A 22706-nucleotide genomic window follows, 5' to 3' on the forward strand; every position below is an offset into this window, starting at 1 on the left:
AGTAGTATCTAGGAATTAGATGTAGGGAAGTTGGTAGTCCCATGGGTATTTATGGACATGGATCTGTTGACCCAAATTGCACTTAATTATGATCCAGTCACAACAAGCATTCGGGATATAAATGGAAAAGCCCTTATTGAGATTAATACTGAAGATTTCAGAAATGCTTTTGGGCTAAATGAGTTTACAAATTTTCTTGAACCCATAAATTTCAAATCATTAGCTCAAGTATACAGTGCACAAAGGAATCATCTTAGGAGTGGGCCTCTTAAGAAATTTTTTGTGAAGATAGGTGGGTTGACTATTGTAGGACCCAACATAGAAGAGCCCTTCTCATTAAATTTGTTTACCCTCAGAGCTAAGGGAATGTATTGGTCACTTTTCCAAGTTTTGGGAGAAGATGTTGAAGTGAATATGCCCAATCACTACTTGTTAATGATTGCTCAGATTTTAAATCCTTCCCTTCAAGTAACATTTGATTATGCTTCTTTCATTGCTGATGCTATCCATGGAGGGTTAGTAGGAATAAAGAATGGAAAGGTGGATAGGCCTTTCGGATGGTACTCACTCCTGATGCACCTATTTTTTTTCAAAGGAGGTGATTACTTTGCCAGTGGATTGGACCTTATCAAAGAGAAGGAAGGAGAAAAGATGCCAATACAACTATGGAGTACTATCTTGTCATGGGATAGAGAGGATGCCAGTTTCTTGAAGTTTGATAAATATTTTGCACCCAAGATCAGGACTCTCCTTTGCTCGGAGAACCCAAGAATCCCCAAGGTTCTTTTGGAATTCATTAGACCAAAAGAATTTGCAGAGAGCATAAAGATTGTTCACAATTGGGGTTACATTTATCTGTACCCAGTCTCAATAGTTTTCAGAGTTTTTGGTTTTAGAGGCACCCCATTCTTGTTACCCTATTAGGTCCCTCTCAAAGTGGGAATTACAGAGGTCCTTAGACAAATTGGTAGTGTACAAGAGGCAGAATTGACAGGCAGGGGTAAAGGGACTATTTTCCCTACGGTTACCATAGCCCACCAATTTGTAATAACTAAGGGAGGTTGGAATTGTTTTGAGAATTTTCTCAAACCTTATCATTTGTCAACTGCAATATCCAGGTGTGCCGATCCAAAAGACTTCTTTAATGACATGTTTAGAAAGAGAGCAGTGTGCAGAGGTAGACCCCATCAATTTTAGTTTCCTGAAGACCTCATTAGAAATGAATTTGATTTGGATCAACAGGAACTGAGGAAGGAGAAATGGGTGGCTTATAAGAAAGCCTTAGACTTTGTGCATTAGTTTGATGCCAGCTATGACCCATTGTCTAGCTTTTTCCCTTTGGAGGAGAAAATAAAGTTTTTAATTGTTTGCTTTGAGGATGTGATGTAGACCCTGAAGGAGAAGAGGGAAGCTGTGATTAAAGGAAACCCTGAAAAGGAAAGAGTGGTTCTAAGTAGGTCTACTTCCAGCAAAGCAATCCCTCCTGGTGACTATACACTGCACAAGAAATCTAGCTACAGTGTGCTGATGCCTACAATAGGGGAGCCCTCTACCTCCAAAGGAAAGAGGAAGATACAAGATGTCATTGACATCCAAGAGAGCCCAAAGAAGCAGAGAGTAGGGAAAGAAGTACAATCTGATACACCTTTGTATTCTCCATCCCAATCCCCTATCCACATAGGAGATGAGCAAGCAGCAGCTGAGCAACTTCTACAGTTAGGTAGTCTAGGGGAAATTGCCTACACTTATGATGAAGTGGAAGAAGGAATACCAAAAGAACCCCTTGCTACTGAAATGAACATTACCACCACTGAAATCAAAGGCCAAGAGTGGGATCTTGAGATAAGGCAGGCAAATAATGACTTCTTGGCTGACAACAATTTTGTCACATCAGAAGCATTTATGCAATTTATATGGAAACAAAATATAGATAAGTACAATGCTAGATGTGAGAAGAGAAAAGGTGAGCAGCCTAATAAAGATCCAGCCCTAGTAGAGGAAGAAATAAAACAAGAGATGATGGAAGAATTTAAGACCATCACCCCTAAGCAAGGGAGAGATATGGTGGCACAAGATGGAGTGCTTATTCTACCTGAGTGGGATATAGTAGTTGCCCTAGTACTAGAGGCAGTAAGGAAAGAAACCAAGCCCATGGAGGGAATCACTTTCAACAAGGATAATGCTGCACGCATCATGTGGTCTCTCAACAGAGATGAGAGTAAGAGAAGTAAAGATACCCCAGGGTCAAGCTACCTTGGTGGAATGATAGTGAAGAGAGTGCAAAACACAGGGGTGGTAGAAGCTGCTAGCACTGTGCTAGAGACTGCAAAATTTAGTGTTGCAGTAGCAGAAAAGGAAGCCAAGGAAAAAGAGGTCCTCCAAGTCAAGTTGGAGACATTTTTGAAGGCCTACAACAGTGCCAAGGAGGAAGTAAGAGGTAAAGATAGTATCATTGCTAAGCTGCAAAGCCAATTGACAGGACAGTACCATCAAGGTGAGTCTTCAACACTGATGATCTCCTCTGCTCCTATAAGACCTCCACCTACTAGCCCTATCATTGAGTTCCCACCATCTCCAACACCCTCCAGCTCTCAAATGGTTGAGATTACTCCTCAAGAGCTAGAAAATTTAAAACAGGCTTAGGCCTTGTATGCAAAGAAATATGAGGAGAGAGTAAGGGCTACTATTTCCAGTTTTGCAGATACAATGAGTGCCTCATTGCTATATAATAACATAGGCAAGATTTTGGATATGAGGAATGAGCTCAATGGGGATAAGGCCATTTTGGCACCTATTCTTGACAAGTGGAAGCCCAGAGAGCAGGACTTGGAATCTATTTGTGCATCTTATGATGAAGCAGGGGCTGATCCTATCATTAAATCCACTTGTGACACCACCAAGGATCTAGTAAAATTGGTAGGAGAGGTAGACAATGCTGACAAGAAAATCAACCTGTATAAAAAGGAATACACTGATTAGGTTTTTGAATTGATTCTAGGAGTTTTTGCTAGCCCAAATCAATTAAAGGACAAAAAAGTATGGCTTAAAGAATTAGAGGCCAAATTGTCAGCCAGAATAAAAGGAATTGTTGATTTAGATGATGCTTCCTTTTTTGTTGTAACAATTCAGGAGATAGAAAGAATTAAATCTCATTATGGTTTCCTCAATTCAGAGGTTAACAAAATGAGGAATTCCTGGAAAAGGTTGACCAAGGCGAAGACAAAAGTGATTGATTTCACTTGGCCAACTGATGATGTGTACAATGAATGGACAATGAAATATGCCATCCAGGATGTAGAGCAATTAGAGGGCACTCTGGAACAGTTGGAAGAGGTTACAATCGGATAACAAGTTGAAGAAGCTGCTGAGGTTGAAAAGGACTTGTAACTGTTTTGTAAAAGGCTTTCTAACCTCTTTTGGAAAAGAAATGATTGTAACAAATTCTCTTAGGAAAGTTCGAAGCTATGTGCATCCATATTGTTATAAATGGATACCAAGACTATGTAAAAAAGGATTGCAAAGAATTGTAAGAAAACACTATAGAAATTTATCTGAGCTTTTCTGAGTTTAATGGGGAATATTCAAAAGTTTTTTGTAATACTTTTTTGAAGATAATATCAATATAAAAACCATCAGTTTTGAGTAAAGCTTTGTGTCATCTTCGAATGTGTTTGCATTTATTTACTATTTCATACTGAATAATCCAGAGTTATTTTGTTTGAATAGGGGTTGTAAGGCAACTTTCAGTAGATGTGTTTGCTAGCTTTTCTCTTTAGGAGGGAAATTAAATTTGCAGGGATCACTTCTACCGGTAAGTTACCTGTGAGACATCTTGAATCTTGATGAGCATAGTTTGATTTGGTATGCATAAATTCTCATGTATGTTAGGCATATATAGAGATTAAAAGAAGCTGAGCCAATGGGATATGTCAAGATATTTTGTTTGGGGAGTATTGTTTGAATTTTGATGACTCTATGACCTTGGATAAGGCACTGGTATCGATCAAGGTTGTCTATTGCATGTTTTGTAGATCAAAATACTAAATATGAGTATAATTTTCATTCCTTTGCTTCAGTTAGTTTCAAGGTGAATAGATCCACTGGTTTTTTGGACTAGTTTGCTGTGGATTTATCTTTTGAAAGTGTGAATTTAGTTCACAAAGGTATACCCGCCTGGACTCTGAATAAGTCCGAAGTGTAGAAGGTTAAATCAAACCTTGTCATATGTTGTCCTAAGAGTTTTCTTCCCCTTAACATCCCTCTTGCACAGAGTTTAATCATCTTATTATAAGGATGTTGAAGTGAGTCATATTTTGAAGACAACAACAAGAATTTTCAAAACAATGGATTAAGAAGAGAGATTAGAGAACTGATGAATCTTTCTTTGCACTGGTAGAATAGAGTAATCCTCCATCGGTAGGAGATTCTTCATCTAACTAAGAAATAATCCTTAGGGGGTATGGAAACAAGTTGAAAATCATGCATTCTACCCTTGGTTGATGGTAAGAAGACACATTTCTTCTTTACCGAAAGATATGTTAAGTTTTCACTTAACCGGTAGGCATTTAATGTGGTTGTTGAAATAAATTTTGGCTATAAAGCACCAAAAAACCCTCATTTCGATTCACCAAGCATCCAATCATTCAGAGAGCACGAAATTGAGAAAAGGCAATCTAAAGGCGAAGCAACGAAGTTATTTTTTAGGCATTCAAGGATTTCAAGTTAAGAGGTATTTATTTTCGAAATGACATCCTCATCTTCTGTACCTGAATTTATTGCAAACCATACTATGGTAGAAAACATTAAGCACCCTAGACCTGTATTCAAGATCATCCTTGAAATTGCTCAATAAGATGATTCTATTGAAGCTTTTTTGAAAATTCTGAAGGGTGTTACTTTTGCTAAAGACCCAAGAATCTATATCCACTGCAACATAGAAAACCTAGGGACTGAGGACTTGAGGAACATGTTTAATGATGTTATTACTGATGAGCAAGGTCTGGTTAAACCGGAACATAAGATTGTTGAAGACTTAGGTTTTGTTGAAATTCTGAGCATTCCTGAATTTTTGAAGGAGGTAGTCCATCTTGTGTTGAGCAGAGTTCATGGAGAATTTTTGTGGTTAGAATTAGTTTTCAAAATAACTAAGGAAGCAATCAAGGCAGTTACTAGTTTACCCTCAACCAGTAGTAGGCCCAACAAAACTAAGAAGATACCTAACAAGGGTGTTATGAGCTTAACTGGAGCTACATCCGACAATAGATCCCTTAGAGTCAATGTCATTACTGATGCAAATGTAAGATATGTGAGTATGGTACTTGGCTATATAATCACTCATGCAAACAAATTGAATTTAGTTTCTAGCTTATGTATTCACAGTGCATATGAGATGGTAAAGAACAACACTAGAATTGATATATGTGAATGGCTTAAGGATGAATTGATTGATAACCTAAAAAAGATTAAAGGTGACAAGAAAGGGACTTTTCATTTTGGCAATCTACTTGTATGTTTGATGCTTTACTTCACTAAGGAAATACTCAGCATTGGTCATAAGGATTTTGGATATGACATCTCGGTAGGAAAAAAAATCATGGAAGCTTTCACCAGTATGGGCACTAACAGTGACAAGATCATTGCAAACTACTTTAAACATTTCCAAACCAAGATGAAGGCAAGAGAGGATACCACAGAGCATTGTAGACAAGTATGACAAGCAAATCTGCTTTGTTATTAAACGTGATGAGACATGGATGGAAGCCGTTAGCCCTAGAACAATTTGGATAACAAAAATGGGTTATGAGGTTGAATTACACATTCTTGAAGCATATGCAAAAACATTACTTGATGCACCCAAAGAACCATCTGAAGAAATTTTTGGAAATGCTGAAACTATAGAGAGTGTTGTCTCTATGCAGAAACAAAGAAAAAGAAGAGAAAATTTTATCAGAGATGCATCCAAGATGGCAAATGAAATCAAAGAAAATGTAATAAATATGAGTGGTATATCAACTAGTGAACTTGAAGGATTGGAACTGGTAGCATATGTTTCACTGGTTGTCACTTCTTGTGATACTAACAGTGGAAAAGTAGCTGAGTTTAAGAGAGTTGAAAGGAGGAAAGAAAAAACCTCACTAGTACCTTTTCCTTCTCCCAAGAGAACCATAACATTAAGGAAGAAGTAGCAGGTTGTAAGGGAGCCTAAGAAAAAGATAACTCCTAAGAAGAAATAGGAACCAAAGACACTGGATACCCTTACACCGGAGGAGCTAATAAATGAAATAACTCAGGAAGGTAACCTTACTAATGTGAACAAATTGTATCATTCTTTCAAGGATTCTGACAAGGAAATAATTGAGGAGAGTATTATTTTGGGTTTAGATATCTATAAGAAAGTTTTGATTGAAGAGATAGATGATTTACTGAATGATTTGTATCTAAGATTAGAAGAAAAAAGATTATCAGTGATGGAACTTGATAAAAAGTTGAAAGTTGAAGCATTATTGGTAGTACATCCTGTAAATTCTAAAGAGGAAATTGATGAATTGATTTCTGAAGCAAACCAGTCAGTTTTTATCAGTGGACACCAGCAAGTGAGCCTAATGGTTGGAAGAGTTAAAGAAATTGTTGATGAGACTATGGATAGTTGGGACACATTCTTTGTTAAAAAAGAGAAGCAAGAAGAAAGGAATAGACCAAAAGTAGATAAATATTTTACCAAAGTATATCAAAAGGATAAGGACAAGGGTAAAGGTAAAGTTGGTAGTGTTCCTACAATAAAGATTACAGATTACCTTCCACCTCTAGCACAAGACACCCCATTGGTACTGTAGCGTCCTAAAATTGCGACACTTGCAATTTCGACTGCATTTCGGTCTTCATGATGGCGACGCAACACGCAACCTGAATGGAGACCCCGAAACTTGCTCACGACACCAAAAACTGCATTTTTCAAGCACCCTGGCTTGAACCTCCTTGCACCCTGCTGTCCCGGGAGGTGGGACCAGAGCGCCCAGCGCCCTGGTCCCTCAGGACCAGGGCGCCCAGCGCCCTGGTCCCCTAGGACCAGGGCGCCCAGCGCCCTGGTCCCCCAGGACCATGGCGCCCAGCGCCCTGGTCCCTGGGCCTATTTTGGGTTCGGTCTCCTTTGGACTTCGGGTCTTTATGTTTGCAAATTGGAAAATTAACTTTCCTGGTCAGCCTAAGGTCGGGAAAATCAGTCTATTAGCCCTAATTGACAAGTATATAAACTACATTTTTCTCTCTCATTTGGCATGAAGAGGATATGTGTACAAAGCATGGAAACTATACTCAAGCATTCAAGCATTAAAACATTCAAGCATTCATTCCAAGTCTCCATTCAAGGCTAAGTGTTGCATTCAAGACAAGGATTCAACCATTGAAGAGGAGATCACTTACTACATACTACATACAACATACTACAACAACATACAACATCTATACCTTCGCACATAAGGATACAAACATCCTTAGAACAAGGTATTAGTACTTGTTTTACAGTCATTTACATTTACAGCACTTGCTCATTTCTTGGTTAATTCCAAAACTGGGGTTTGACCTAATGGCAAACCCCTAATCCATAACCCCCCAATCGTCTTCGCTTTTCTATGTGTAGGTTGCAGGTACGCGGCTGAAATTGAAGATCTGGAACCCTTGTGCAGAGACGAACAAATCCCCCTTCGTTTCGCGGATTTTTCGGAGGACCGTGGCGTTGGGCGCGATTGTCCTGACAACTTTTGCTCAAATTTGCAGGATAGCACCATATCGACATTTTACTGCTAATTCCAGGTCTGCAGCTTCATCCTATATCCCTATCTCAGTTTATAAAGCGAATCTTTGTCACTTTCTATGCATTCCTAGCCTAATTCTCCTATGCACATTCTTTACAAAAGAGGGTAGCCTTGCTTTCTTAACCCTTGAAACACATTTAGCATCCAATCTTGCATTGTGTGGGATTGGATCTTGTGGGTTTCAACCCCTCTTTTGAATGTAAAGTCTCTCCCCTAAGTGAAAACCATCAACCCTAGTGAATCTCCCTTCTCTCTCCTTGGAGTTGGAAGAGGGGAGAGCAACTAGGGTTCGACCGCGATTTTCCGCTTTACATTTTGGTGAACCTGACGTGAACATCCTTTCTGATTATTCATGGTTAGATCTGAAAAATTGGATTCCTTGATTACATTTCCATGTTTGATCTTTCGCAAATTTTAGAGGTGATTGCATAAAAACCCTAAAATTTCTTTTTAGTAATTGAACTTGTGAAATGTTTAAATATTAATGCTTGTTTCAGACCTGCCCTTCTATTACAAATTATCAATTCAAATTTGTGCTTTAATTTTGAAAATTAAGTGGTTAAGTGTCAAAACCCTAATTTTTGAAACCCTCTTGATTCAACCTTTGTCCGACAATTTCACTGATCAAAACATCTCCAAATCAGCTGTAACTTTGGATTCCGCAATAAAATCACAATATCTTTCATCCCTGAAAATTTGGAAAAAAGTTGCGAGGACCGTGTGCACTCCGAGAGCCATCGTCCCCGACATTTTTTCTGAAATTTCGGGAGTGAGATCTTACTGTATTTTCTTGCTAAAATCCAGAATTTTGGCTGATTTTATCAATTTTAACACCTTCAAAATTACAGTCAAAGTTGGTCTTGTGATTGCTTGGATTAAGGCTTCTAAACATTCAAAAATCATTGAAACTGAAATTTTGTGTCAAAATTGTGTTCTTACTGTCCTAAATCTGAAAAGTGTGTTATCATTCATTCGAAATTTCAGTGATTTATTCAAATTCTTGCAATTTGTGACTTTTGAAATTAAGTGCTTAATTACAACAACTTTAATTTCCGCTTTCAAAATTGAATTTTGCGTGAAATTGAGTCAATTTTTAAATTTCAAAACTTGCATTGCTTTTGACATTCCCTCTAAAATCATAAAATTCAAAATTTCAGTTTCCCTCTCTTTTTCAAAATTCAAATTTTGTATTTTTCGACAATCTTGATAGGGTTCAATTTTGAATTTGCAACTTTAATTTGGCCTATCTACAGATCGTAAAATCACTCAATTTTTTCAGATTAGCTTTAAAATCATCATACCTTTCATCCCTGCAAATTTCAAAAAAAGTTGCAAGGACCGTGTTGCACTCCGAGCGCCACAGTCCCGGACATTTTTTCCGAAATTTCGGGAGACTGTCGTGATTGCATTTAACAGCTTAAATCCAGAAGATTGGCTGATTTTACTGAAAATTGCTACCTCTGAATTCAAAATTTTCTCTCTCTTTCTAGTGCATGAGTTTTACAACAATAAGCCCTACTTACACTATTCCTGTTAGACGAAGCCATAGAATTAAGTCTTTCCAAGGTTTAACTACCGAGGAGATGGAACCTAATTTGAATAGCCTTTTTAACGAGGACATGGGTAATTCCTCTAATTCTCCTAATGATGAAGAAGCTCTCCATGAGATTTCTGTAGAACAACTTTCGAAATTGAACCAATTTGATGATTTTCACCAATGGATGTCTCATGAATATCTCGATAGTCAAGCTCTTCCTTTAATTGAGGGTTTTAAATGCATGCTTTAAAGTGATAAGAATGGAATTGATATTTTGCGTGGTATTTCACACATTGTGAATTCGAATGTGATGCCTATGAAGAGTTGTGCTGAAAATTTGGGTTATACACAACCTCCTACTCAAGTCAATCATTCTGTTCATTTAACAACTTCTATTGCTAGCATACCTACCTTTACATCAAACATAATGGCTACTTCTATACAAGACATTCCTCCTATGATCACCAGTCATGGGGGCAATCCTTCTTCTTCAATTAACCCTCTTCCTTCATTCAATCCGATTTCTTCATTCGTCCCTTCAATGAGTGTTCCTATTACATCTCCACAAATGAACATGATGCAAGGGGGTAATTCATTCAATCATTCCATTCCTCCTTGTAGTGTTCCTCCTGTCCAATCATCCCCTATGACTGACTATCATAGAGTCCCACCACCTTACTCTTTACCTTCTTTCAATAACATAACACCTCCATCTCAATCTAACACATCTAATATGAATTCTTCGACTGAAGCGACCATTAACAATCTTGCACAAACTGTCTCTTCTTTACAACAACAAATTGCCTCTATGAATCAATCTAAGTTTAGTGTGCCCACATTTGATGTTGCGAGCCCACTTTCTCTTGACATTGTTTGAGCTATCCCTCCTAAACATGTTGAAATCCCACATTTGGAGCTTTATAATGGTAAGGGTGATCCTCTAACACATGTTAAGACCTTTCAAACAATATGTACTGATTTTGCTTATGACCAAAGGTTGCTTGCAAAACTGTTTACTAGAACATTAAGAGACAAAGCCCTACAATGGTATTGCTCATTGCCTTCTTATTCTATTACTTCTTTCGAACAACTTGCAAATGCTTTCATTCAACAATTTCAAAACAATATAAGTCCTAAAGTTACTTTGATTGATTTAATGCATTGTAAACAAGGTGTTAAAGAAAAAGTGACTGATTTCATTGGTAGATATAAGCATTTGTATGCTCAAATTTCTTTTCCAGTGCCTGATAATGATATTCAAAGAATCTTTATTTCTAATTTACAAAAAGATATTCAAGACAAACTTCTGTTTTCTGAGTTTACTTCTTTCCAACAGTTGTGTGCAACTCTTCACAATTATCAACTGACTGTGAGTCAAATGGAACAATCACATCCTATGGCTCCAAGTGATAAGGGTGATAGCAGTCAACAACCATTTGGGAAGTTTAAACCGAACAGAGATTCCATCAAATTCAATGAAAACATCATCAACAACAATGTGAATGCAGCATCAGGTGTGCCTCCTATTTCTAAATTTTTCAAGAAAGAAAGAATGTATACTCCTTTGAATGAATCATTGCATAGTATTATGAATAAGTTATTGGAACAAAATGTGCTTACTCTTCCTCCTATAAGGCAAATTGATCCTGCAAAGATTACTTCACCTTATTTTGATAACAAATCTTTTTGTCAATTTCATCGTCAGCCTGGGCATGATACTGAAAAATGTTTTTCTTTAAAGGGTAAAATTCAAGATTTGATTGATAATAATACTATTTATGTTTCTGGAGTGAATGATAAAGGCAATACATCTGTAGCTCCTCCTAATCAAAATCTTCAGATTTTCACTAATCCATTACCTTCTCATACCTCTAATGCAATTGAGGCTAATGATTCCTCTCTCTCATCTGATGGTCTTGTGTCTATGACTCCGAATGTGATTAACTTTGTAGAGCACCAAGAAAACCCTAAAGAACCTTCCATCACATTTGATTCCAGTGAAACCATTAGTGCACCTGATGGTCCTTTATACATAGTCTCAAAAGTCAAGAATACACCTTGCCGTGGAGTGCTTATTGATCCTTCGTGCATGGTTAATGTTATTACTGAAGAATTTCTTTTTACTTTGCAATTGAATCAAGTGATCTATGACAAAACAGATGTGATTGTGAAACTATTTGATGCATTTTCTTCTCCTGCAATTGGTTCTATTACATTGCCTATTGAGGTCCATAACAAATCCCTTGATGTGAACTTTGCTATTATTCCTTCATCCGAACAATTTTGTGTGAATCTTGGCTATCCTTGGCTATCTTCCATGAAAGCTATTTCTTCTCCTATTCACAAGTGTTTGAAATTTCCCCATAATGGTGAATTTGTTACTGTCAATCATAGTCTCTTTAAACCAGCTGAAAGAACTTCTAGCATTCCTATTGATTACTTTTGGCCTAAACAATTCCAATCTCTTCCTCCGCGAAGTGATCATCTTTTCAAATCTTATCAAAAGTGGAAAACAGATATGATCCTATCTCTAAGTGAACCTAGAACACCTAAACTTGATATTCCTATCATTCTTGAGAAGGAAGTTCTTCCTTTGAAAGATAAAACTAATGTCTTTCCTCAAGAAGATTCCCAGCCCATCCCTATGGATGTGACTATGTCTATGCCTAATAAACCTTCTAAAAGTAGACCTATACCTCCTCGTCATGATGGACTTGGTCTTCTTCCTAAACCAAAAATTCCTCCTTTATATGGAGCAGTTCCTCCTCCTTCTTTTCATAGAGAGAAGAGACCTTCTTCTTCTCCTATTATCCAGCCTAAGAGACCACAACCTAAACACCCAAGTGATAAGGATGAGAACATTCCTCCTCCTCAATATTCTCCACTTCCTACTAAGACTAGACATAATCGTTCTGCACGTGAACGCTGACGAAAGCATCGTCTTAGGGCTCAAGCAGCTGCTTCTCAAACTTCCCCATCTCCAAAAACACCTTCAACAAGCATTATTCCATTTTCTCCTCAGCCGGACATTGAGCCTAAATCTCCTAAACATAAGATGCATGATGGTCTTGATCCTGTGCGAATTAAAGACCCTATTTTTATAAATCTTGATGATGATATAGATGAAAATGTTATTCATGATGAAAATGTTACTTCTCTTGCTTCTGATAGTGAATATGAACTTGTTGATATTGATAACCATTTATCTAATGAATTTTCTAAAGCACTTATCCTAGCTCCTAGACAAGAACAGCGTGGCTTGGAACATGAACATAGCCCTTGTTTGGATCTTGTGATAGCTCCATCTGCTGTGTTGGATGTTCCTCCTCTAGCATGTTCCCTGCCTTCCCAAAACATTGATCAGCAAGATCGGGGGGTAGATGACGTGCTAGACTAGTTACATTAGCATAGCAGATTCTCTCCTCCTCTCTTTTGTTACTTCTTCTATATGTTATTCTCATTCTTCTATTTGTTGTCCTTAGTGTTGTCTACTTGAGGACGATGCAAAGCATTGAGATCTCTCGATCTCTCTCATGTTGACTCAAAAGACACATGTGTTCCCTTCTTCTAGGTGACCTTCCTTGATTGGGGAATGATGAACAATTATGCATACATACATATGATATATATACATGAATTATCATACAGCATACTGACCCCGAGGAAAGCGAAGTCACCTCGTGCTTTGTGTTTTGTGTCTATTATCCTTGGGTTTATCTCACACTTGGGGGCTAAATCCTTGCGATAACGTGCTCCTTTCCTTTCTCATTTCTTATATGTATCACTACCTTAAAGCAATCACCCCTGGTGAGGCGTGTGCGATCGCTTTAACGTAGGGGGGCATACATCCCGTTCATATCTTTTCAAGATACTTGAGAATTTCTTGGCAAATTTAGCTTTGCCTTGAAAATTTTCGATATCTCTCTTGCATGACTCATAGTGAGGGAACCTTACTACTGATAGTCATGGTTCTCCCTCGTGATCTTCCCTTTTACTTTGTCAATCAAAGTCGTAAGATCCTTAGTCCACTGGTGGCTTGGTGTATCTTGCCTCCTTGACGTGGTGAAAGTTTTTCAATGTTGTTTCCTTGTACTTTACCGGAAGTATGAGCATACGCTTATACTCCCGCTAAAGTGGGGGCTAAATGTAGTGTCCTAAAATTGCGACACTTACAATTTCGACTGCATTTCAGTCTTCACGATGGCGACGCAACACGCAACCTGAATGGAGACCCCGAAACTTGCTCACGACACCAAAAACTGCATTTTTCAAGCACCCTGGCCTGAACCTCCTTGCACCCTGCTGTCCCGGGAGGTGGGACTAGAGCGCCCAGCGCCCTGGTCCCTCAGGACCAGGGTGCCCAGCGCCCTGGTCCCCTAGGACCATGGCACCCAGCGCCCTGGTCCCTGGGCCTATTTTGGGTTCGGTCTCCTTTGGACTTCGGGTCTTTATGTTTGCAAATTGGAAAATTAACTTTCCTGGTCGGCCTAAGGTCGGGAAAATCAGTCTATCAGCCCTAATTGACAAGTATATAAACTACATTTTTCTCTCTCATTTGGCATGAAGAGGATATGTGTACAAAGCGTGGAAACTATACTCAAGCATTCAAGCATTAAAACATTCAAGCATTCATTCCAAGTCTCCATTCAAGGCTAAGTGTTGCATTCAAGAAAAGGATTCAACCATTGAAGAGGAGATCACTTACTACATACTACATACAACATACTACAACAACATACAACATCTATACCTTCGCACATAAGGATACAAACATCCTTAGAACAAGGTATTAGTACTTGTTTTACAGTCATTTACATTTACAGCACTTGCTCATTTCTTGGTTAATTCCAAAACTGGGGTTTGACCTAATGGCAAACCCCTAATCCCTAACCCCCCAATCGTCTTTGCTTTTCTGTGTGTAGGTTGCAGGTACGCGGCTGAAATTGAAGATCTGGAACCCTTGTGCAGAGATGAACAGATCCCCCTTCGTTTCGCGGATTTTTTGGAGGACCGTGGCGCCGAGCGCCATCGTCCCGACAACTTTTGTTCAAATTTGCAGGACAGCGTCGTATCGACATTTTACTGCTAATTCCAGGTCCGCAGCTTCATCCTATATCCCTATCTCAGTTTATAAAGCGAATCTTTGTCACTTTCTATGCATTCCTAGCCTAATTCTCCTATGCACATTCTTTACAAAAGAGGGTAGCCTTGCTTTCTTAACCCTTGAAACACATTTAGCATCCAATCTTGCATTGTGTGGGATTGGATCTTGTGGGTTTCAACCCCTCTTTTGAATGTAAAGTCTCTCCCCTAAGTGAAAACCATCAACCCTAGTGAATCTCCCTTCTCTCTCCTTGGAGTTGGAAGAGGGGAGAGCAACTAGGGTTCGACTGCGATTTTCTGCTTTACAGGTACATACAATCAGTCCACCAGATATTACAACTGATGATACTAACCCGGATTCAAAAACTCTTTTCACTATGAACATTGATACCCAAGATTTTAACATTGTTGTATATAAGGAAACTACAGAGGTTAAGGCAGACGATGGTGAGAATATCAAGATCTTTGAGTCACCGACACACACTATTGACTCTTAGAATACTGAGACACCAACATAAGTTAAAGGAACCAGCATTGATAAACCAACAAAAGTAGATGTATACACTGAGACAGAGAAACTGACAAAAAATGTGAATAAAGAATCAATTGTTGGAAATAAGGAAGAGATAATTAAGGTAATTGGAGAAGTATCTATTGAGAGGAAAGCTATTGCTAAACCTAGCACATCTCCAGGTGAATTTAGACCTACTAACATGACAGATGTTCTTTTGGATTTAATTAAATGGATAACAGATTGCAATGTCTTAGCATTCAAGGCTATTGATGACACATTACCTATCTTGAAGATGATTGCACCAACCTGTAAGATAGATCACATTGATAATTCTTTAGGTAAATTGGACGCATTGTCCAAATTCATTGCTGAAAATGTTCTAACTTTAGAGAAGGTGAATGAGGAAATTGTTAAGAAGAGAGTAGATAAAGAGAAAGGTGAATTCTTTGAGAGTATTATTAAAAATTGTACAGAGCACATAGATTCATTGTTACCGGTACTCAATTCAACAATTTTTAGTAAAAGGAGTTGTATAGAGAAGCTTGCAAGCCTCACCATTTGATAGAGGATATTGATGAGGAAATTAAAAAGACACGAAAAGAGATTGATGACATGGCGGATAATATGATAGGTTCTTCAGAACTTACATCAGTTTTTGAATAGGAAATGACAGTCTATGAGGAAAAATTGGAGAACTTAGAGAAAGAAAAGGCAAGAATAAGGTTGAAGGCCTAGGAGCTGAAGAGAAAAATTGGTCCAAGATTGGACAGTCTTATTACTCAGCGGATTGAATTATCTAAGGCAACAATTCTTGGAGAGTGATCACCAGAGCAACACATGCACTATTTGATTGGTATGATCCAGTAGACTAAGACATTTCTTTCTGATAGTAACAAATTCATGTAGAGTCTAAATTTAGTTTTGGCGGATATCTTTCAGATTGTAACCAACCGATTACAGGCTTTGAGGTAGAATTTTGTATTCTTTGATTCTTTTTGACATCCTTTGTCATTGATGTCAAAGGGGGAGTAGTATGGAGAAAAATTTATACACAGAGGAGATCACTTGCTTAGGGGGAGCACACTTCTTTTTGGATTTTAGTTTGGGATAACAGTTTTGGATTTTTCTCATGAGTGTTGCCATCAATGCCAAAGGGGGAGATTGTTGGCATTACACACTCTAATGAGAATGGTTGATGTTGTCATTGATGGCAACCAACCAGTATCAGGACCCTACACATACATTGACAATAGGCTCAACACCGACACAATCTACCAGCACTGACAGGCACTTTCACCGGTATCCAGATTACACCGGAAATGATGTATACTGGCACTTAGGCCGACTTGAGACAAAGTTTTGTTTATGTATTGCAATGTAATTAATATTTGTAAGTCGACATGGTATATTGTAAAAACTCATATGTGTATGAGATCTCATAGATCATTTTGTATTATCATAATGAGTATCATGATTTAGGATTATTATTATGGTATGTTTGAGGTGATTATGTAAAGGACATTGAAAGGTTTTTGTTGAGGTATCTGACAAAGCTTAAACCTATACTGAACCAAGCATTGGAGATGCCATTTTGAGTAGTATATTATCTGGGATTTAATTATCCTTATTGTAGTCAGTGAGACTCCATCTTTGAGCAGTGCGCTCTAGGCTGTTAGCCTTCCTGCATCTGCAGGCCCCTATTGTAAGTAATATTTATTCATATTGGCCAGTGAGTAAATATTGTGGGTCACAAATCCCACCAAGGTTTTTCCCACATTGGGTTTCCTTGCCAAAATATCTTGTGTTATGGTGTGCATTTATGTTGTCTCTGTTATTTCTCTTTATTGCATTATTTCTTGTTTAGTGGTATAGTAATTTGGGTTACAAAGTTATAAATAAGTTTAAATATTTCATTAACTGGTTAGACACTGATTCACCCCCCCCTCTCAGTGTCTTTGGGACTACTAACAAAGTCTATGCAAACCCTAATAGATTTGTTTTCCTTTAATACAGGTACTATGTTTGATATCCATTCTACATAGTCTAAAGCTCTGATAAACCCAACATTTAGTAATTTTTCTAACTCAGCTTTGACTAGTAGTGCCACATGAGGGTGCATCTTACAAAGTTTTTTCTTGACTGGTTTAACTCCTGGTGTAATAGAAAGATGGTGCATGATGAGATCAGGATCTAGGTCTGGCATATCTGAGTATGTCCATGAAAAGTTGATTTTCTTTTCTGAAAAGTGGTTGGTGAAATATCTTAACTCTTCTGCTGATACTGATTGAGCTAAGTGGATGATATGTGGTGTCTCTTGACTCCCAATATTTATTGGTAGAGTTGGTTCAATCAATATTGAAGAACTTTCCTGGAAATGACTTGGTAGTATATCAAGTATCTCACCTTCAGGTGTCTCAAAGAGGTTTTCACCTTTAGGTACGTCCTTTATTTTCTCTATTTTTTATTCTAACACCGCCACTATGTGGTTTTCACCATCAGATCTTTTATTTTCTTTTTATTTTATTTTTGTGACTAAGATACTTGATGTTTGTTTCAGTCATGTTCCCGCTTTTCTTACTGGTGGGAGAGTCCATTGGTTCAACTACATTAAGATAGTAGGCTAACGTGTAGTCATTGACAAAGATAAGTATATTCATAGGTTGGTTTTGAAGACTACAGTGAATTAGTTCAGGATGTACCAAGGATAAAGTTTGAACAGGTTCAAGGAAGTTCACGGTATTATCATTATAACTTTCGACCGAAAAGTTGAGCTCCAGAAGAGTACCTTGCGTAAATGTCTCAAGATCGGGAAGAGTACCTTGCGTAAATGTCTCGAGATCGGGAAGAGTTACAACATGATCATCAAAGTGCACATTAATATTTAGTTGACCCAATCCAACAAACCTACTCCTAGCATTGTTCTCTATGCCATAATGGACTACATATTGTGGTTTGATAGTAACGGGGTTAGTAGATAGATTCTCGTCATTCATGACAGAGTTGGTCATAGTGTGATGTCGAATAGGTGTTGTCATAAATAGAAGTTCTATCAAAGTTATTAGAGTCATAGGATGAAGTTTCTGACTCTCCTTCAAGTGATTGAATAAAAGTATGTATAGTGTCAATGCCTACATCTTTGGTGCTGCAAGTTCCTTCATGATTTGGTTCATTGATCACATGTATTTGACATATCTGTTGACATAACCTTGATGGATTTGTGAGTCTCTATCATCTATTCCATTCAACTTCCTCTGGACTAATGACTAGTTGTGCTTATGCAGCTTCCAATTCTTCTTATGTAGTTCCATACCTAATTTGTTCTATCTTGTTAGAGGGAGATATGGTAGATGAAGAATTTTCTTGTGTTATTCCTTGTTTTAGCCGTTGTTCATAGTCTTCTTGTCTTTTTAGTCTGATTTCCTCTATTTATTTTTGCAACTTTAAGCGTATCAACTCTTGTGCATCATCTATGATATCTTTAGATTCTTTTGGAGTCTTTGTAGTAGATGTATCTGAGAGATGATTTGGACCCCATTCATACTCATTCGACTCAGTTTTTGAATCATCTATTTGTTGTCTACTAGTGTATATGACTGGAATTTTGAGTGGTGCAAACAATTCTCTGATTCTTTCTACCTCTTCTCTCATATCCTCTGGGACTTCTACTTCTTGTAGTGTTGTTTATGATATAATTGGAACTTGATTACCAGCTGCTTCCTCTCTCTTAATTGCTAATTCTTCTTGTTCCTTTTCACACTCTTCCTGAGTTTTTTGAGTGTTTACCTCCTATGATTTCGAAGGTAGTACCTTTTTCCTCCACTTAGACTGATGATCAGAAGTATGTTTCTAGTTTGATATCTTTTTTGGATTGTATCCTAGTTTGGATTTATCATTTGTAGACTTAGTTTGTAGCTAAATAGGTTCAACAATACCTTCTTGATGCATTCCCAGAGGGCCAATACCTAAATATCCCATGTGTTGAATCATGTTATAGCCTGGACCATATTGTGTCTGGGAAATCTCACAATGTTGTACCTCCTTGTTTTCACTATCTTCTTTGAAAAGTCATTTAAGAACACCATCCTCTTCTATTTCATCTACAAGGGAAGTAGAGGGGTGTATAAAGAGACCATCATAAATGACATTTGGAGTTGAAGTTTGTGTCTTCATAACCTCTGATGGTTTTCCCAATTGTCTTGGTGATGGAGGGAGATAGATTAGTGAAAGCACAGGTTCTATCTTGTATCCATCCATGCAAGTATCTGCATTTTTCAATTTCTTTTCTAAATCTTTCATCAAAGTTTCTAAACTTTTAGATGTAGAGGCTGCTCTATTATGAGGAACACAGGTATCAACACTCTTTATTAATACATTATAGGGGTAGTTTGTATCAGCAAGAATACTGACTTCAAGTCCATTATAAGGAAATTTCAAGCATTGATGATATGTAGATGGTACTGCCTTCATTTCGTGAATTCATGACCTGCCTAGTAAAATGTTGTATGATAGAGGAAGATCAATCACTTAAAAAATAACATCTCTTTCTACATGTCCTACCCTGATCGGTAATAGTACCAGACCTTTAGAGGTTCTTTCTTCTTCATCATAAGCTTTGATTGTTATTTTCTTTGCTGGATCAATGACATTTTTAGAAAAGCCCAACTGTGTCAGTAGATTATAGGTACAAATATTCAACCCAACGCCTGCATCTATCAGAACACGCTTAACTCGGTGTTTATGGATCATAGCTTCAATGTGTAATGGCTGGTTGTGTGGGTGATTTAGTGAGTTGTCATCTTCTTTAGAGAAACTGAGATAATGAGATGAAGTCAGGTGACCCACCATAGATTAAAACCGATCGACATCTAAATCTTTTAGGACATTAGTAGTGAGCAATGATTTGTCTAGGATATCTTTACGAGAAAAAGAGATTTTAAGCAGTTCAAAATGGAGATTTGAGCATTTGTTCTTTTCAATTGTTCGACAATGCTACAACTAGGAGAGGATGATGAAGCCAACTATTTAGATTTAGCCATGATTGTATTTGTTTGTCTATTTGAGGAAGTTGGTAGGTTTGATGTTGTTTGAGAAGGAGTTGAGGAACTAGATCCTTGGAGAGTAACCTTCTTTTGAGCATGGGTCACAACATTTGCACTTTGTGCTCCATTTTGTTTATCTTTGATTATGATCACACTGCAATATTCAGGTTGGAAAGACTCAATCATGTTGATCATATTGTCATTGTTAGAATAGGTGTAATTGACTTTGGTACCTCCTTTTGATTTTGAGGAATCACCTTGTTCATAAACAAGTAAAGGATCTTTAAAAAATTTTTGGTCAGCATTAGTCGTGTGATTTCCAACAACAATTTTGCCAGCGTCGATGAGATATTGAATCTCATGTTTGAGCTTCATGCAGTTGTTTGTGTTATGACCTTTGTTTTGATGGTATTCATAGTATTCCTTTTCTCTCCACCATTTTGGTTTGACTTCTGGATCATATGGCCTAAAGTTGTCTGGTAATGTTATCAGATTATTTGCTAATAAAGTCTTAAAAGAAGATTCATATGATTCTTCCAGAGAAGTGAAGTCGCGTTTAGGTTTTGAAAGCCAAGGTTTCTCTTTAAACCACTCTTTTAACTTCTTCAGAGGATTTTCTGTTGTGGTTTCAGCTGCTTTGAGTGCTTGTGTACCACTAGCCAGGTTAAATATCATGGATTTTAAGTTTGCTTTTGTGTAGGAGAAAAAGTGACATTAAGCAAACATGCCCTAATCTCACCTTCAATCACACATTTGTGGAATACGAAAGAGCCTAGAGGTATCACACAATTGGCTACTTCTTCTTGTGAAAGAGAGAGCCACGGGCTACCTATTAGGATTTCTATTCCTTTGTTGTAATTGAAAGATAAAATGATGCAAGTTCAATTCCTAACCCCAAAATGCAAGTATGAACTAATGACAAGATTGCAGAATTGAACTTAAACAATGGAAAGCTGTAAATAAAAGGATAAGACAAGAATGCAAATGTGTACCCAGAGTTAAAATCTGACTGAAAATGTTCAGGACGGGGGCGCGGGCGCCACTGTCCTGATTCTGCCCCTGAAACTGCTCCAGAAACTGTTGTTTTGCACTCTGGAAAAAGCTGTCAAAAATGCTGAAAATGCTGTCTGTCAGGAGGACCAGGGCGCCCAGCGCCCCTGTCCCAGGGACCAAGGCGCCCAACACCCCTGTCCTGGCAGGACCAGGGCGCCCCACGCCCCTGTCCTGGTCTTTTGCTCTGCAATTTGGTGTGGAGTGCTATCTTGACCTGCTTTTCCCGGATCTGTCACCTGCGGCGTCGTCCGAGTCCCGCAACCTGCACTTATATCTGAAAAGGGTATGGGCGGTTATATAGGGTTTTGCCTTAGTCAAACCCCCGCTTCGGTGATTTCCACCTCCATGAATAGCCAAGTTGTATTGTAAAATGTATTGTGTGTGCAGACCTAGTGTGTGTGCAAGGTCCTTAAATGCAAGAAAGCAAACTAGAGCAACCTAGAAAGTAAACCCTAATTGCTTGTAAATGCTCTAAATCAAGATGCAAAGTGATCTAAAGCATGAATAAAGGATATATTGAAGCTTATGCAAAGACATGAAAACAACATGAAATCATACCCAACCCTTAAGGGAGGAGTACAAGCCAATCTTCAGTCGGTAATCTCCTATTGTTCTTCAATGTCTCCCAAGCCCTAAATGAATGAAATTGATGAATGCTTGATGGATGGATGTTGAATGTTCTTGAAGTCTTCAAAGATCTGCTCTTTTACTGCATAGAAGGTCCCTGAAAACCAAAAATCCGGATCCTTTCAAATGAAGAAAGAGAGCTCTTATATATGAAACCCTAGGTCTTAATTTCAACTTTTGGCCGACCTAGAGATTGAATCTCCCGCCAATTTCTTGGGGTTAAGCTTTATTTTATGATTGGATCGTGCTCCTAAAATTTTGGGAAAAATGTCCGGGACCATGTGCACGCCGGGCACCATGGTCCCGACAACTTTTCACCAAATTTTTAGGGCCGTTGGATATGATGATTTTAGAGAGAATCCCAAAGTTACAGCTGATTTCGAGATGTTTTGACCCCCGAAATCAAGCCCCCAAGTTCAAAATAGGACCTAATTAGGGTTTTTGATTAAATGATGTATTGGGAGAATAAAATGAAAGGGGCACACTTTAATGAAAGGGCCCAACTTTATGATGTGGAAGATGATAAAATAGAACCTTAGACCTAATTAATTTAATTAATTAAGTGCTAAAGGGGAAGTGCAATGCAAAATGCAAAATGCACCAAGGCGGGTGCTAAACTAGGTGTGAAATTGTACCACCCTAGCAAGTGCGTACAATTTACGACGCTACATTTAGCCCCCACTTTAGCAGTCATATGAACACTAAGTGCATATGCAAGCTAAAGTACAGAAAAGTAAACATTATTTGAAAAAGGATATATCCATAAGTCTGTCGAACGAAGCCCCCAGCGGTATCTGCAGTACACAGTTAGGAACCGCACCCTACAAAACACACGTTAGATCACAAAATCACCTAATGCTTACTAAGTAAGGTGATGAAAATTCAAGGGTAGCTATATGCCCCCCCCTATTTCAGCTTGCTAATTTTAGTGAGTTGAAATAGGGTATCATGTTTACCACTTCGAATTGTTAAAGAATATTGATGACAAATGCTCACAAGAAGATTTGATATGAGATCAAAAA

This window comes from Cryptomeria japonica, chromosome 4 (assembly GCF_030272615.1).
Source record: "Cryptomeria japonica chromosome 4, Sugi_1.0, whole genome shotgun sequence".
Taxonomy (NCBI): Eukaryota; Viridiplantae; Streptophyta; class Pinopsida; order Cupressales; family Cupressaceae; genus Cryptomeria; species Cryptomeria japonica.